Here is a 15789-nt window from a genome sequence, read left to right as displayed (position 1 = left end):
TGGAAATACTTTTGGTGATCCTTTTATCCAAAGGGCCTGCAATCCGGAATAGGCTTTCCCATGTTAAGAATAGTTTTCTGAATAGAAAGCCATTCTTAACATGAGGAAGTATGGCAAAATGCCACGTTTTGAATTAATCGTCTGGCAGTCTCTTTGTTTCAACACCTTTCGATTGCTTACATAACTTGCCAGAAGATGCCGATATTGGAGAAAACACCACAGACAAAAATCTTGAGGATTACGATCCAGTGAGTGTAAAGCCATTCAAGATCACAAATCCTCATACAAAAAAAAAAAAAATAAAGGTAACGAAAAGTGCCTTCCTTATATCATTAAACAGCGAATAAAACAAAGACTGTTAGATGTTCATGACTGAAACTTGGTAGACAAGTCCTCTTGTGTGAGCATGTCACTGACCTCCTTCCCATCCTCTTTCATCTCCTCAATTGTTTTATAATGACAGCCTCTAAGGTTTTGCTTGAGCATAGGGAATAAAGTCACAGGGAGTAAGATCTAGCCAATAGGGAGGGTGAGGAACTTTCTTGATGCCTATCTTGGTCAAATAGTGTGTGTTCTTCTGTGAGTACCGTTGACACTAACTTCACGCAAATCTTCTGCATTTTCAGTTCCTTGCGAATAATTATGTGTACAGTTCCCACACTAATATCAAACTGTACACTTATTGTCTTTATAGACACACGACGATCCTTATCCATGAAATTCTTGATTTGGCCAATCAAGTCAAGTCTTCTGACTACCTTACTCTTCCCACACCTCTCATCATTTATAATGTAGTTAGCTGTTGTTCTTTTAATTGGTTCTTTTATTCCAGTTACAAACAGAAAAATAGAAGCAACCATGTCTCTACGATTGCCGCTCTATGACAATATTTACATTTAGACATCACTACTCTTCATGTCAACTATTTAAAACAGATCAATGAGAAACTCAACTGCTTTCTGTCTATGAGATGATTATAAACAACCATGTAATATTACAGAATGTATTTAGTATCACACTGATATAAACATTGGTAAAGTATAAAACTATTATAAAGGAAAAGAAAAGGGTCTATATAGAAATAGAAGATAGCCCATATTGAAATATCTATATATCTATAAAAGTGAAAGTGTCTGTCTGTTTGTGTACATTTCCCTACACAATAACTGCATACACTTCTCTACGCAATAACTCTGTCAATTTTCAGTCTACAAACTTGAAATTTGATATACAGGGTATTGAGATTTGGGAAAATCTTTGTAATCCGTTTTCGGCCAGAAATTTGGTTGTTAAAGGGTCAAAGTTCAACGATTTGACCTTTGAGAATTCTACCAAACTACTCTGATAACTTTGGCACTAAACAATTTAAATTTTAGATATAGGTTCCTTGGACATGGATCTAACTTAACTTGATTTGAGCCTAAAACAATAAGTGTTAAGGGGTCATAATATGGGTCAAAGTTAAAAAAAAAATTTGACCTGCGGTCTCTACGAAATTACTCCGACAATTTCTGGTCTAAACATTTGAAATTTTACATAAAGGGTATTCAGAGATAGGGCAAGCTTTTTAATCGGTTTCGGTAAAAAATTTGAGCTACTAATATATAAATGTATGTTTGTATGTTGTCATGTCTGCCTAACTCTTTCGACAAAGGCGACGGATTTTCACAAGATCAGAATTAATCTTTTTGGCCAATTTTTTAGATATTTTTCATCAGAGAGACTTATCTTTCTAACAATTCCAATTTTGTCACAGTCCAATGTGTCTGTCTAAAGTTTTGGGTGGACAGACAAACACACACACATTTTTATATAATAGATAATAGACTAGCGGGAGTACCCGCCGTTGTTCGGGTGTGAGAGGTGGTGTAGTAAGAAACCCTAAAGAGGGTGGGAAGAGAGACGTTAAAAAGAATAAAAAGTGGTAGTAGCGGGAGGGGAGATCAAAACAACAGTAGGCAGTATGGGTGGAGAGAGGTGTTAAAAAGTAGTAGTAGGCAGGCTCAAACTCGCAATGCGAAGGAGGAAAAGAATGTGAAAAAAAACTAACATCTTAGCTGATGCGTCCATGGCGAAACCGAAAGTTGTGAGCATTGAAAGTAAGAGTAAAAGGAGACAATGACTTGCGAAAATATTGACAAAAAACTGACCCCTCCTTGTAGAAAATGCCCGAGTTAGGGTGAAAGAATAATTTTTTTTTACCAATTTTTTTTATATTTATCCTCTGAGAGATGGAGCTTCAATCTTAACGTATGTTTATAAAACGTTATTTCGAAAGCCTGTGATGTCCTAAGTCGCCATAGCATTGACAGCTAACATGTTAGTTTTTTTCATCTCCCTTTTCCTCTTTTGCTTTACAGGTTCGAGTCTGCCTGCCCACTGCTGCTAATTTTTTTTTTTTTTGCTGTCGCACTGGCACTTGCTGCTATTTTGGTTGAAACTTTTTTTTTTCTAGGGGTTGCTCAATATACTTACTATGCCACCTTTCTTCATTCAGGCAATGCTGGGTACCCCCGTGAGTATCTATATATTAATACGATAGCGTATGTGTTATTTTCTGTGTCACGCTTACATCCAGGTTGTTTAATTCTTATGTACTTCCATTTTCTGTCAGAAATAATTTTATCAAGAATTCTTCATAAGTTTTGGTTTCAATTATACCTGACGGTATGCCAGTAATCTATTTTTTTTTCATAAATAATTTTATCAAGAATTCTTCATAAGTTTTGGTTTCGGTTCTGATTATGACTGAAGGCACTTAAGTTATATATATATATATATATATATATATATATATATATATATATATATATATATATATATTTTTTTTTTTCATGAGTTTTTATTTTGGATTCAATTCAAGCTAATACACTCAAGTCATATGGATATATATTTTTATTTTTGAAATCACAACTTCATAATATATAAAAATCGATACAACATTAACTCTATAATAATATATACAAAATCTGCAAGAATTAATATATCATATTTAAGTATACTTTATGACCGGGCTTTGTTGGGCTTTCGTACTAGCTTAGATAAATACTTTTGCAGTTTTAACAAAAGAGCTACAATAATATCAGAACGTCTCCATTTACACTGAACATCTACAGAATGCTAACATCAATATATTACATATGAAGGAGTCCCCTGTGGAATTTTCACAGGTCCCACTAGTAGTAATATATACAAAATCTGCACTGATCAAAATATCATATTTAAGCGTATTTTACAACCGGGCGGTCTGCTAGTTATTTATGTATTTATTAACGTTTCATTGTTATTTCAAGACTTTCTCAAGATGATTGATGTAAAGAAAGAAATATTTCGTGAGTGTGTTACTTGGAAAGAATTTTTTCTTTTTTCAAATGAAATCTCGTTAGAATTCTAAAAATCTTGGGAAAAGAACGTTTTTGTTCTTTTTCGAATGAACCATAGAATTCAAATGTGTGATATGTTTATGACATGCAATGAATGCGCGCGCGAGTGTTTTCTTAATATCGATGTTATGTACAATTTTTTTTTTTTTTTAAATGATGGTGTGAAAATAGCATGGATATAAATTCAAATTCTCGCTTCATTTTATAAACACATCAGTTATTTGCAATTCTAACGGCTATGGTTAATGCAAAAAAAATTACAAAAAAATTCTTTTCATGTCATATTCGCACCACATTCTTTGAATTCTGAAAACTTTTTTGCTTGGAAAAAACAATCTTTTCATGTTACAAAGGCAGCAAATATTTTTTAATATTTTACTTGCATGTTATTTATTCAAATCAATCACACACACGTGTATGTATATATATATATATATATATATATATATATATATATATATATATATATATAAATACCAGCGATGGTTGACGTTATGTTGTTTTGAAAAAAAGAAAAACCGAATGAAATTATGAAATAATCAACGTTTCATCCCTATTTTAATATCCTGAAGATGTCCTCTGAAATAGGGACAAAACGTTGATTATTTAATAATTTCATTCGGTTTTTCTTTTTCTCTAAACAACATATATATATAAGATTAAGAATTAATAAAACATGTTAAAAACATTTTAACAAGAGTTAAAAACATTTAATTTTAAAAAAGGAGACAAATTAAGTGGATTGTACTTAATCTGCAGAGTTTCAAAAGAAATACTTTTCTTCTCAGAGGAATTAGCAAAATGCGGAATTGGATTTTGCTTGCAAAGTGTTTAATGAAACTACAAGTAAGCCATAGAGCTTAATTGGTAAAAGTTAAAAAAAAAAAAAAAAAAAAAAAGTGAAGCAGAGGGAATAGGGGGGAAAAATAAAAATAATTTCACATGAATGGATGGTTGAGTGAAGAGTAGAATATCTAATAACGGTAAAATCCAAGAAAAGTTGGTAAAAGTCTGGTATCCAGAAGTAAAAATCCAAAGAAATCGCATTACTGGAAGATATTTCAATGCCATCCAAAAGGCAGAATTCCATGAAAATATATATGTATTAAACCTGAAACCTCTTTTAGCATAAATATCCCAAATCCACACATTCCCCTTGTTTGAACCTATACACACTAGTATGTTTAAGATTTGGGGCGACCATCACACACACTTACAAATACCTTTCTTTCTACTCTTCCATAACCTCGATCCTTAACCCACCCATCCTTTCTCATTCATTCCTATATCTAAACACAAACTCAAATCTGCACCCCTATTGGGTCTTATTTATGTATAACCAAATCTTAGTTTTCACAACATTTGACTGAACCTTCTGTGATGAAGAAGACCTGATATTTTCATTGCAAACTTTGCTTTCATATAAGCTGTATCACCTGAAGAGGCCTCTATTTACTGGTAACTAGCTGACCAAAACATGCTCATGATTGTGTAGCAACAAATTACTGCTTATGTAAAAACAAATGAAGGTTATACTCTGCCCTACTTTGGTACTGAGCACTCTTGTATTAACCTCATTAAACTTGATTGGTTACTTAACCTCTGCAAAACAATAACCTCAAATTTATATATATATATAAAACATTCAAAAGTCACAGAAGTATTCACTTAATTCACATTCATATTGGTTTATTGCTGCGTCTTACACATGTTTCATTGGATAGCATAAATATACCAAACAAATTCTCAGAGATTTACATTTGTTTCTCAGGAAAAAAAAAAAAATTTTTTTAGTTCTTTTTAAAAGGATAAGTAATGTTAAAATGAATTGGAAACTTTTGAAAATCATAAGATAAAACAGAAAAAAAACAAACCCTAAAAAAAAAAAAAAAAGAAAGAAATCTTACTTCTAGAAAAATATTTAAATCTACCTATTTGAAAAATATACATTAATTCAGAGCCACGAGAAGACTGAATTCATTTTTATTTAGCTTAATTAATTGTGGCAATTTCGAATAACTTTATTGCATATATACATTATAAGTATGTATTTGTTTATAAACATGTGTATAGATATAGCTCTGAAATAGCACTTGCAACCAAATGGGTCATGACATTATCTTGCCTGTTGGAGAGAATGTGTCCTGTTCTCAGCAATATACAAAACAAAAAATAAATAAATAAAATAAAAAATAATAATACAACAAATGTCACCGTTTGACCAAAAATAATGCACGGAATGAAATAAGCATTAGGACAAGTAAATTTCTTTGTTGAAAAAAATATTTCAAATATATATATATATATATATATATATATATATATATATATATATATATATATATATATATATATATATATATAACAGAGACAAATACGTTTTATAAGTTTTCATCGTAACATTAAAAAAAGATAAACAAAAAATTAAAAAAAACACATGCAAAATGAAAGAAAGAATAAAAGCAAGAATTCAATCAAAATGCTCGAAACAAAAATATATTAAGAGAAAATAAATAAAACAATGCAGTAAAAAGAAAATTAAATATCAATGTTTTAACATCTGAATACGACTAAAAAACAAAACATACTTGACATTGTTTGTTTTCCTTCATGAATTGTCTCCCCCTGAGAAGGCTACCACATGAATTGTTTCTCCTCTGATAGGGTTAACACATGAATTGTCTCCCCCCCTTGAGAGATTTAACCACATGAATTGTCTCCTCCCTGAATGATTTAACCACATGAATTGTCTCCTCTCACTGAGAGGGCTACCACATGAATTGTTTCTCCTCTGAGAGGGCTACCACATAAATTGTCTCCCCCCCCCCTTGAGAAATTTAACCACATAAATTGTCTTGCCCCTGAGAAGGCTACCATATAAATTGTCTCCCACCTGAGAGGACTACCACATGAATTTTTCTCCCCTGAAAGGGCTACCATATGAATTCTCTTCCGCTAGTATCTGTTTTTATAAGAGCTTCTAAGTTTGTTAGCTTATTAATTTTACAGACTTGTTACTTTGGGATTCAAAATAAAATAGTTATGAAGGATCAAAGAGGATGGAAAGACAGAGGAGAGAGGGCCTTCAGTGTAAGGGTGAACTGGAACCTTGGAGAGACTTATTGCCAGACAGAAGTCAATGGTAAGTGTTTATTGCAATAACTCAAAATCATGTGCAATGATAATGGAGAGAGTGCTGGAAATCTGGAAAGATTTGTTGTCAGTCAGATTCCAGGGAACACCACGGTTGTTGCCAAAAAAAAAAAAAAAAAAATCACTGATGATAATCTGTGTGAGAACTCCTAATGAGTAAATAAATAATTTGAATTGTGAAATACATTGTTCATATATTTTTAAGCCATATGTTTTTATTACTTACTACCTAGCTATACTCATGGATTGAGCACTATTGAAATATACAAAAAACATTGTATCTCCTTATAACATTTTATGTGGATACACAAGTTAATTATATATACGCATGAAATACTTTATTATGAACTAAGGAAGCCCGAAAAAAAAGTAGGTAGCCCTGGTAGAGAGGGGTGTTAAAAAAAAAGAACCCAGGGGTGGGGGTGGGGGGATAAAAAAAGTTGCAGTAGCAGGAGGGGGGAAATCAAAACAACAGTAGGCAGTTTGAGTAAAGAGAGGTGTTAAAAAAAAAAGTGGTAAGGGGCAGACAGGCTCGAACCTGTAACGCAAAGGAGAAAAAAAAAACGTAATGTCTTAGCCAATGTCTTCATCATGTAACTGGAAGTCAAGAGCGTTGAAATTAAACGTAGTCAATCCAACGGTGATGATGACTTGTTAAAATGTTTGCAAAAAAAGTGACCCCCTCCTTATACAAAACTACCCAGTTGAGGATAAAGGAATAAATGTTTTTAGCCAATTTTTTTAATATTTGTCGTCCGACGGATCGAGTTTGAAAACGATACTAATCTCGCAAGGATCCGTCGCATGTGTCAGAAGTTTTTGTGGGACATACAAACACACACACACACATTTTGCTTTTTATATATTAGATGCCTCAAGGTAGATATTTAGTGGCGCAATGTCCTCATTGCTGACTTCAGGTTTCGCTTCATAACGGCTCGGACATTGATCTGACACTGGATGCACTAAATCATCTTCTTGAAAGTTATCAGCTACATATGCTGACACGCACACAAAAAAAATAACATTCACCCACTGTCTCATATATTTCAACCGAGAGATCTTTTTAAGATTCTGACCATCCCTTTAAGTGCAATTATTTGAATCTCTCTTGCACTTGGTTCATCGGGTATATTTGCAAGGTAGTTTTTCAAATTATTTTTTGATGAGTCCAGTTGCTTCTATAATTACTGGAATGATAGCGATCTTTCTAAGATTCCAGTTTCTTTTCATGTCGTACATAAGACATTGGTATTTCGTTATCTTTCTCCTTTCAACCCCGTTTAACCTAACCTCATTAGAGACACGAACTTCTACTGAAGTTGCCTCTGTCTCCTTCTTGTTCCATATCACTATGCCACACTTAATAGTTCCATTTTCAAGATACATAGGAATTGCATATGTCACAGTTCATGAACATTAAACCTTTTTTTTTGGTATTAAAGTGTCATCACTTATCGAGGCCCAAAAGCCACTCAAGGATAAGGATTATGTAAGTCTCAGGTGGACGGTGACACAATATCATGATTTTGTAATGATGGTGTTGATTGGTCAGAATTTGATTTTTTGAGAGAGCGACTCAACAAGAATTTGTTTACATTGGACTTGAAAACGACCATGTTGTAGTCAGCTAGGAAGCTGCATAGCATTAATTTGGTCCAGTTTTATGAAGCGAACTTGGTTCATGGAAGTTTCGTTTAGTTTTAGGTATAGAAAGACAGAGAGAGAAACTGAAACTATTAATAGTGGTTGTAGCTAGACGATTTTTTGTTGTGAATGTTTCACAGTGGAGGGGGGTGGATCATAGATTGAAGCTCATTCGAGCGCCTGACATGAAAATTACAATAAAAGTAGGAGGAGGACTAGTAACATCCCTTTGGTGAGAAAGTAGTAGTAGGCAGGAGAAAAGGATATCAGCCACTAGATTTCGAAGTTGGTTTTATAATCAAAGCAGGAAAGGGTGCTCTGAGCAACAGCAGCAGCACCTTCCCAAATGTGGCAACAGTACTACATGTTAATCAAAGTAGAATCAATAATCGTAGTTTTTTGGACCCAGTGATTTATAAGTATTTCTGGTGTGACAATATAACTGTGGCACTATATGTTGTGCCACTGCGTTGTCACTCCCCCCCCCTTCAGGCAGGAGAGGATTTGGCCACTCGTGAAAGGATACAGGGAAAGCGACAACAATGCAATTCACCCGAACACATTCTCTTTCTTTGGCGACCAGCATGAGGTAAGGATGCATATGTTTGTCTCTCTGTAAAAGGGGGGGAGCACCCCCATCTTCCCCAATACAATAAGTGGTTAGGATTAGTTAAGCCTTTTTTTTTAAAATTTGTTATGAATTGTTTGTTATAATTATAATATATTATGAATATTTATTGTAAAAATGAATAGCTGAGATTCTTTTATATATATATATACTAGCATGGGTACCCGGCGTTGCCCCTGCGTTTGGAGGTGTATGTTGAGTAAAAAAAAAGAAGCGGTCAATTTTTTTTAACTTTGACCCCTATTATGACCCCTTGACATTTATTGTTTTGGGCTCAAATCAAGTTATTAAGTTAGATCCATGTCCAAGGAACCTATATCTAAAATTTCAAGTGTTTAGACCCAAAACTGTCGGAGGAGTTTGGTAGAGTTCTCAAAGGTCAAAACGTTGAACTTTGACCCCTTAAAAGACAAATTTCTGGCTGAAAACCGATCACAAAGATTTTCCCAAATCTCAGTACCCTGTATATCAAATTTCGATTCTGTAGACCTAAAATTGACCGAGTTATTGCGTAGGGAAATGTACACAGACACACACAGACACGTTCACTTTTATAGATATACTAGTAATGGGTGCCCGGCGTTGCCCGGGTGTTTGGAGGTGTATACTGAGCAAAAAAAAAAACGGTCAATTTTTTTAACTTTGACCCCTATTATGACCCCTTAATATTTATTGTTTTGGGCTCAAATCAAGTTATTAAGTTAGATCCATGTCCAAGGAACCAATATTTAAAATGTCAAGCGTTTAGAACAAAAATTGTTGGAGGAGTTTGGTAGAGTTCTCAAAGGTCAAATCGTTGAACTTTGACCCCTTAACAGCAAAATTTGTGGCCGAACCTCGATCTAATCGATTTCTCCAAATCTCAGTACCCTGTATATCAAATTTCGAGTCTGTAGACTAAAAATTGACAGAGTTATTGCGTAGGGAAATGTACACAGACACACACACACACGTTCACTTTTATAGATATATAGATAGATTACAATCTGTGTTTCATGTTATTTAATCTGCCTAAACATCAAGACGAGGTTGTTCACCTTCGCAGCCAGAACCCAACAGAAAAAGTCAACATCGAGGAATAGAGAACCGGAGAACACCTAATTTCAGGTATGCATTAACTCTTTGAAAAAGACTTCCAAATAAATACACACATAATGTTACATGGATCACTCAAGTGGCAGACCTCATCATGGTATAATTTGGTGGGTAAAGACTCAAGAAGAGACCCATGCCAGCTGGTTATAGTCGATGCCATCTCACCCCATCAATGTTTCCATGCGCCTATCGTTTGAGATCGTGTCTAACACCCATGGAGCTGGTTTCCCCAACCAAGCAACTCTCGCCGGCAAACGATAGTGTCATAACTCTCCCAAGAGATTTCCTCTTTTTGTGTCCGAGAAAAGCATTGAACATTGAAGTAAAAATAAACTGAATCTATAATGAAATGCAAAACAATAACGTTCACAATTATGTTAGAGAAACATCAACTAAAAACCGATATTGTTAGTGAATAGTTTTTTTTTCTGTTTTAACGAAAAACAAATTAGGCAAAAAAAAAAAGAAAAAAAAAGGGGGGTTAAATACGAACATTCATGCAAAAACAAACAAAAGAAATAGTTTAGAAGAAATTAGAGTTAGAGACAGAATTTCCAAATACAGAATTTTTGCAAGCAAAATAAAAAAAGAATATCGATTTTGGTTCTAAGAAATAATTCACAACAATCAATGACTTTTTAACTATACACAATCACACAAACACACGGTGTGTGTGTGTGTGTGTGTGTATATATATATATATATATATATATATATATATATATATATATATATATGAGGCGGAAAATATAAAAAAAAACCGACACACATACACACACATTATATATAAGGCAGAAAATATTAAAAAATTAACATAATAATTATATTATTGTTTCTGCACTATGAAACAGGTGCTGTCAAGAATTGCACATTTTAACATGCTGAAAAAATAAACGGTAAGATGAACAGTGTTTTGGAATTTGGAATATAGACTTTTTGTTCATTATTTAAATATATGCTGCAGTTATATTTAACATACACTGAGTTTCATAAATAAAGGGTGAAATATTATTGAATAAGCATATTTTTCCCATATATATATATATATATATATATATATATATATATACGAAACAGGAGTGGCTCAAAACCAGTTACATATACCAAGGATGGTGCATTATGTTTCGGAAATACTTGTTTTTAGATAAGAGATGATTACTTGGGTTAGTATTTTCACAAAGTTTCAGCTAGTGTAACTTCTTACCTTCTACAGGGGTATCTTTCCGAACTTGAGAATATGTACGTTGAATTTAGGAACATATATAGAATTTTGAACTGAACCTTTGATCCATTGGATAGATTGTTCTTGTTCTATCAGCAGCAACATGTAAAAGTGTTAATTATTATGCTGGTTTCAGTTATTTTATAATTAGAATTTAGGCTCAGTTAGGTTAGAATTATCCATTTAATACGTACTTTTATCTAAGTTGTGAGTGACATCTTTAAAGTTAGTTGTTTATTTATATATATATATATATATATATATATATATATATATAGTTTTGGAAGTTTTAAAACATTTAAAACTATTAAAAAAAAAAAAAAAAAAAAAAAAAATGTCCTTTGATTAAAAATTATTTTGTCAGTAAGTCAATTAATTTCCCGCATCACTGAATAGTTTTACTGACATGAACAAACAATAGTAACTAACACTGTTTCATGAGGATTATATATATATTTATATATAATTAGATATAATTAGATTTTTGGAAAAAGAAATCCAGCAGAGTGCTCAATTATAAGGAAAATCTGAAAATAAGAGCGTATTATTAATATTTTCTTTACAAAAAGTTTTATTGGTACCGTCGTCATCAAATTTAGATACCCATATTAAGCTCTGTTCAGCCAATACTCATCGGTTTCTAATTATCGGGTTTGAAACTGACGGTACCAATGACTTGTCTCATTTAAAACTTTCTTTTTTTTTACCTTTAGAGCCCCCTTACCTATCGTCTTTTTTTTCTTACGCTTTTTCACTCCAAACAAAAAATTGCCACTCGCTACGTAAGTAAATACTATTTGAGATCATGTCAACAGGGAACTGTGGGAAGTTGAGCAGCGAGATGTTTGTTCACATTACATTCAAACTTTTGCCGGTTAGTACAGTCAGCCAATCCATCATCTTTTTGTATCTATATATATATATATATATATATATATATATATATATATATAGAGAGAGAGAGAGAGAGAGAGAGAAAGAGAGAGAGAGATAGAGAGAGAGAGATGTTATTTGTTTTTGCGATACGTTTTGGATGAATTCAATTATTTACGAAAGTGCATTTTTACCTAAATGCGAGTTGGGAATAATTTTCCCTTTAACCAATTTGGTACCCCCACATGGGGAGCGGTATATATATATATATATATATATATATATATTATTTCTCGCTAGATTCAGCCACTCTGATGAGTCTTAGACGACGAAACACATGTCGGTGGATAATTATATTTTAAAAATTATATATATATATATATATATATATATATATATATATATATATAATAAAAAAGGCGCAGTTTTTCCCTCTGGACCAAAATACTGTAGATTTACAACAACAGATGCCACATACAAATTTATTATGTTTACACTATCAGCCATTACCTTATTTAACTATAGAATGACATTTTAGATACATTAATTCATAAATATTAAAACATTACATTTATTCCTGGGAGCAACACCATCATTATCATCGTTATAACCTACAGAGGAAGTAGTTCCAATTTTACCCCCTATTCCATAAATTCTCTTACCAGCCCCATTTTTCACCGCATGATTTTATACTTTTTCCTACTTTCCTGTATCTACACCGTCATTAACTGACTATTGAATTCATACACATCGCATATTCTTACCACTTTTCATCTACACAAATGATGATGTTTCCTTTTACGTATTCACTGGATTTCGATTGGATGAACTCTAAGCAGTCCTACATTCTAGATTAACGATATTAGCTACTTGGATTTCAATATGGCCTCTTCGGATTACATACGAAAGAGAAACATTCTGACTAATTACTTATCACATTAAACACACCGACAATGTATTACACATGTATTTATATATAAAAAAAAACGTTGCTGTGTGTGTGCCATTAAACTAATAGGCTGCATAAACTTCTTCACGTGTGTGTGCATGTGTTTTTTTTTGCTTACTTGCGTGAGTGTTTGTGCATGTGTATGTGCCATTAAATTGATAGGCTGCAAACACTTGCGCAAACATGTTTGTGCTTCAACACATACATGTGCATATGTACATACATAAATACATGTGTGTGTGTGCATGTTTTTTTAATTTGCTTGAGTGTGTCTGTGTTAGTGTGCAGGTGTGTGCCCTAAAACTATTAAACTGCATATTATTGGACACGCATGTGTTGGTATTTATACACATGTGTGTATGTGTGTTTGCTTTTTTTTTCTTGTGTGCGTGTGTGTTTGCTCTGAGTATGTGTATGTGCGTGCATTTGTGTGTTTTCTTTCTAAATATGTATTCGTTTTGTTAACATGAACGTGTAGCATCAGAACAGATACTACACTTTCAGCCTTGGCCCGAAAACCAACTTATTATTATATTTACTGTTTCAAAGACAGTAGTAAATAAAATAAAGCACAACTGATGAAATACTACTTTTTTAAAAAGTACACGCGAACAAACGCATCTGAAAAAAATTATTGAAATGGTCCTTTGAAATATAAATATGTCAAATGAAGTGGTTTTTAAGCACTTTTATTCGCGTGCTATTTTTAAAAAATAGTATTTTCATGTTAAATTCACGTTTTGCAATATCTTTTTGTTTATTAAATTGTTAGGTGAAAGTACAGAATAACTGAAAATAAAATGATTTTTGGGAGAAGTTGCGGAGAATGCTGTTTTACGGTTGTTGTAAAAATGGAACAGAAATTTAAATTTCGCCTCGTTTTAAATTCTGTACATGTAAAGTTGGACTTATGTAAAAAAAAAAAAAATACCAAAAAAGGTATACCAAATTGAGTTTTTTGTTTAAAAAGTGAAATTATTTCGTTTTTATTTATAAAATTTTATTTTTATATAAAATAATTTTTCATTATATATATATATATATATATATATATATATATAAAAGAACAATTGATTACCTTCATTATTTTTAATTCCGTCCATTTTTTACATTACATCCAACTCATCCTTCACATTCGACATGCCAACTTTTATAGGTTTTGAGGTATGCTGACAATCTTGGAGGTGTCCATTCAGGAAGCCGTTCTTAACATGGTGATGTTGGAGGGGTGCCTATTCCGAAAGCCATCCTTAATATAGGGAGGTTGGGGTGTTTATTCATTGTATGCATACCCGAAAACATATAAAAGTCAGCATGTTAAGTTGGACTTATGGAAAAAAAAAAAAAAATACCAAAAAGGTATACTAAATTGACTTTTTTGTTTAAAAATTAAATTATTTTGTTTTTATTTATAAATTTTTTATTTTTATATAAACAAAAATCTTTTATATATATATATATATATATATATATAAATCTTTCATTGCTGAACATGCCACGGGGAGATAACTCCATGCAAAGCACCGATACTCCCTCCCCATCTTTAATAACTAGCTTTTCTTCCTAAAAATCGAATCTTTTGCTTGGTATCATAAATTGTTTTTTTGCTGTAAAAAAACAAACAAACCAACAATAAAAAAAAAACTACTTGATGAAATTAAGCGAAATTTTTTTTCGGAGAACTTCATTCCATAACGGATACGTGCAATATAATTTTTTTTTTCTCGATATTTTCATTTTTTTAATGTCTTGACTAAACTGTACAAGTACCAAAATAATATTTTAAACAACTTTTTTTTTTTTAAACTCCTGAGTGTTACGTTTGTAATCAAGGAGATTAACATAATAAAAAAAACAAAAAAAAAGTGTCCTGTGTGGATTTCAGAGGGGGAGGGCATTTCCGCAACCCTCAGCATTTTTTTATTATTTCCACTAAGACACAGCAACGCGTAGCTGGATACAGCAAGTAAAATATATTTGTGAGATTATATAAAAAAAGTATGTTGGATACAATTTAAAAATAAGCAAAATATAGAGTTATTTCTCTTGGACTCAATGGAAAGTTATTATTATAAGTCGTTAAAAGAGGTTGGCCATGACGGTTGGGAAGGTAAACAAAAATGGGTCTCGCATCACAAACTTGAATCATCAGTCATTCAGCTGCTAGGTTTATTAACATCTCTGTGAGAACTTAGAGTAAGAGCGACTCACTTTTTGCATCTTCATATAACTTACATGGGTTTGTGCATGCCACAAACCTGATATGCTAATTATATGGGAAAATAAGTTCCTTTACTTCTATATGAAAATAATAAAAAATAAAAAACTTCTGTACAATAAAATTATTTTTAGTTATGCCAGAGAAAAAAAAAAATATATATGTATATAATAAAATGTAGTTTGCTTGAAGTCTTGTGTAAATTATGCATATAGCAAAGTGTCAGAATCGAGAGAAAATTGACTCTCTAATATATAGAGTATATATGCGAAATCCTCATACATTAAAATATCATATTTAAGCGTATTTTATTTTAGGTCCTGCTAGTAATTAATGAATTTAAGATGGATAGTGTGATGAAGGGCAATGATCACCGTCATTAGGAAATACTTGTCTTTTTTTTTTTTATCGTAATCGCCCCTGACTAGGCATGAAGCAACTTGATGTACATAGTTTAAAATAATAATCAGGGTCAAAATCTAACCCACGTCTTTTTCAGTAACATGTTGATCTTGCTAATGGAATTCTATTCCTTGTATTGTGATAGCCTTCTAACACTTCCCTATATATATATATATATATATATATATATATATATATATATATATATATATATACATA

This window comes from Euprymna scolopes, chromosome 6, assembly GCF_053919585.1.
Source record: "Euprymna scolopes isolate OS-2025 chromosome 6, ASM5391958v1, whole genome shotgun sequence".
NCBI lineage: Eukaryota > Metazoa > Mollusca > Cephalopoda > Sepiida > Sepiolidae > Euprymna > Euprymna scolopes.
Note: the sequence above shows the minus strand (reverse complement) of the source record.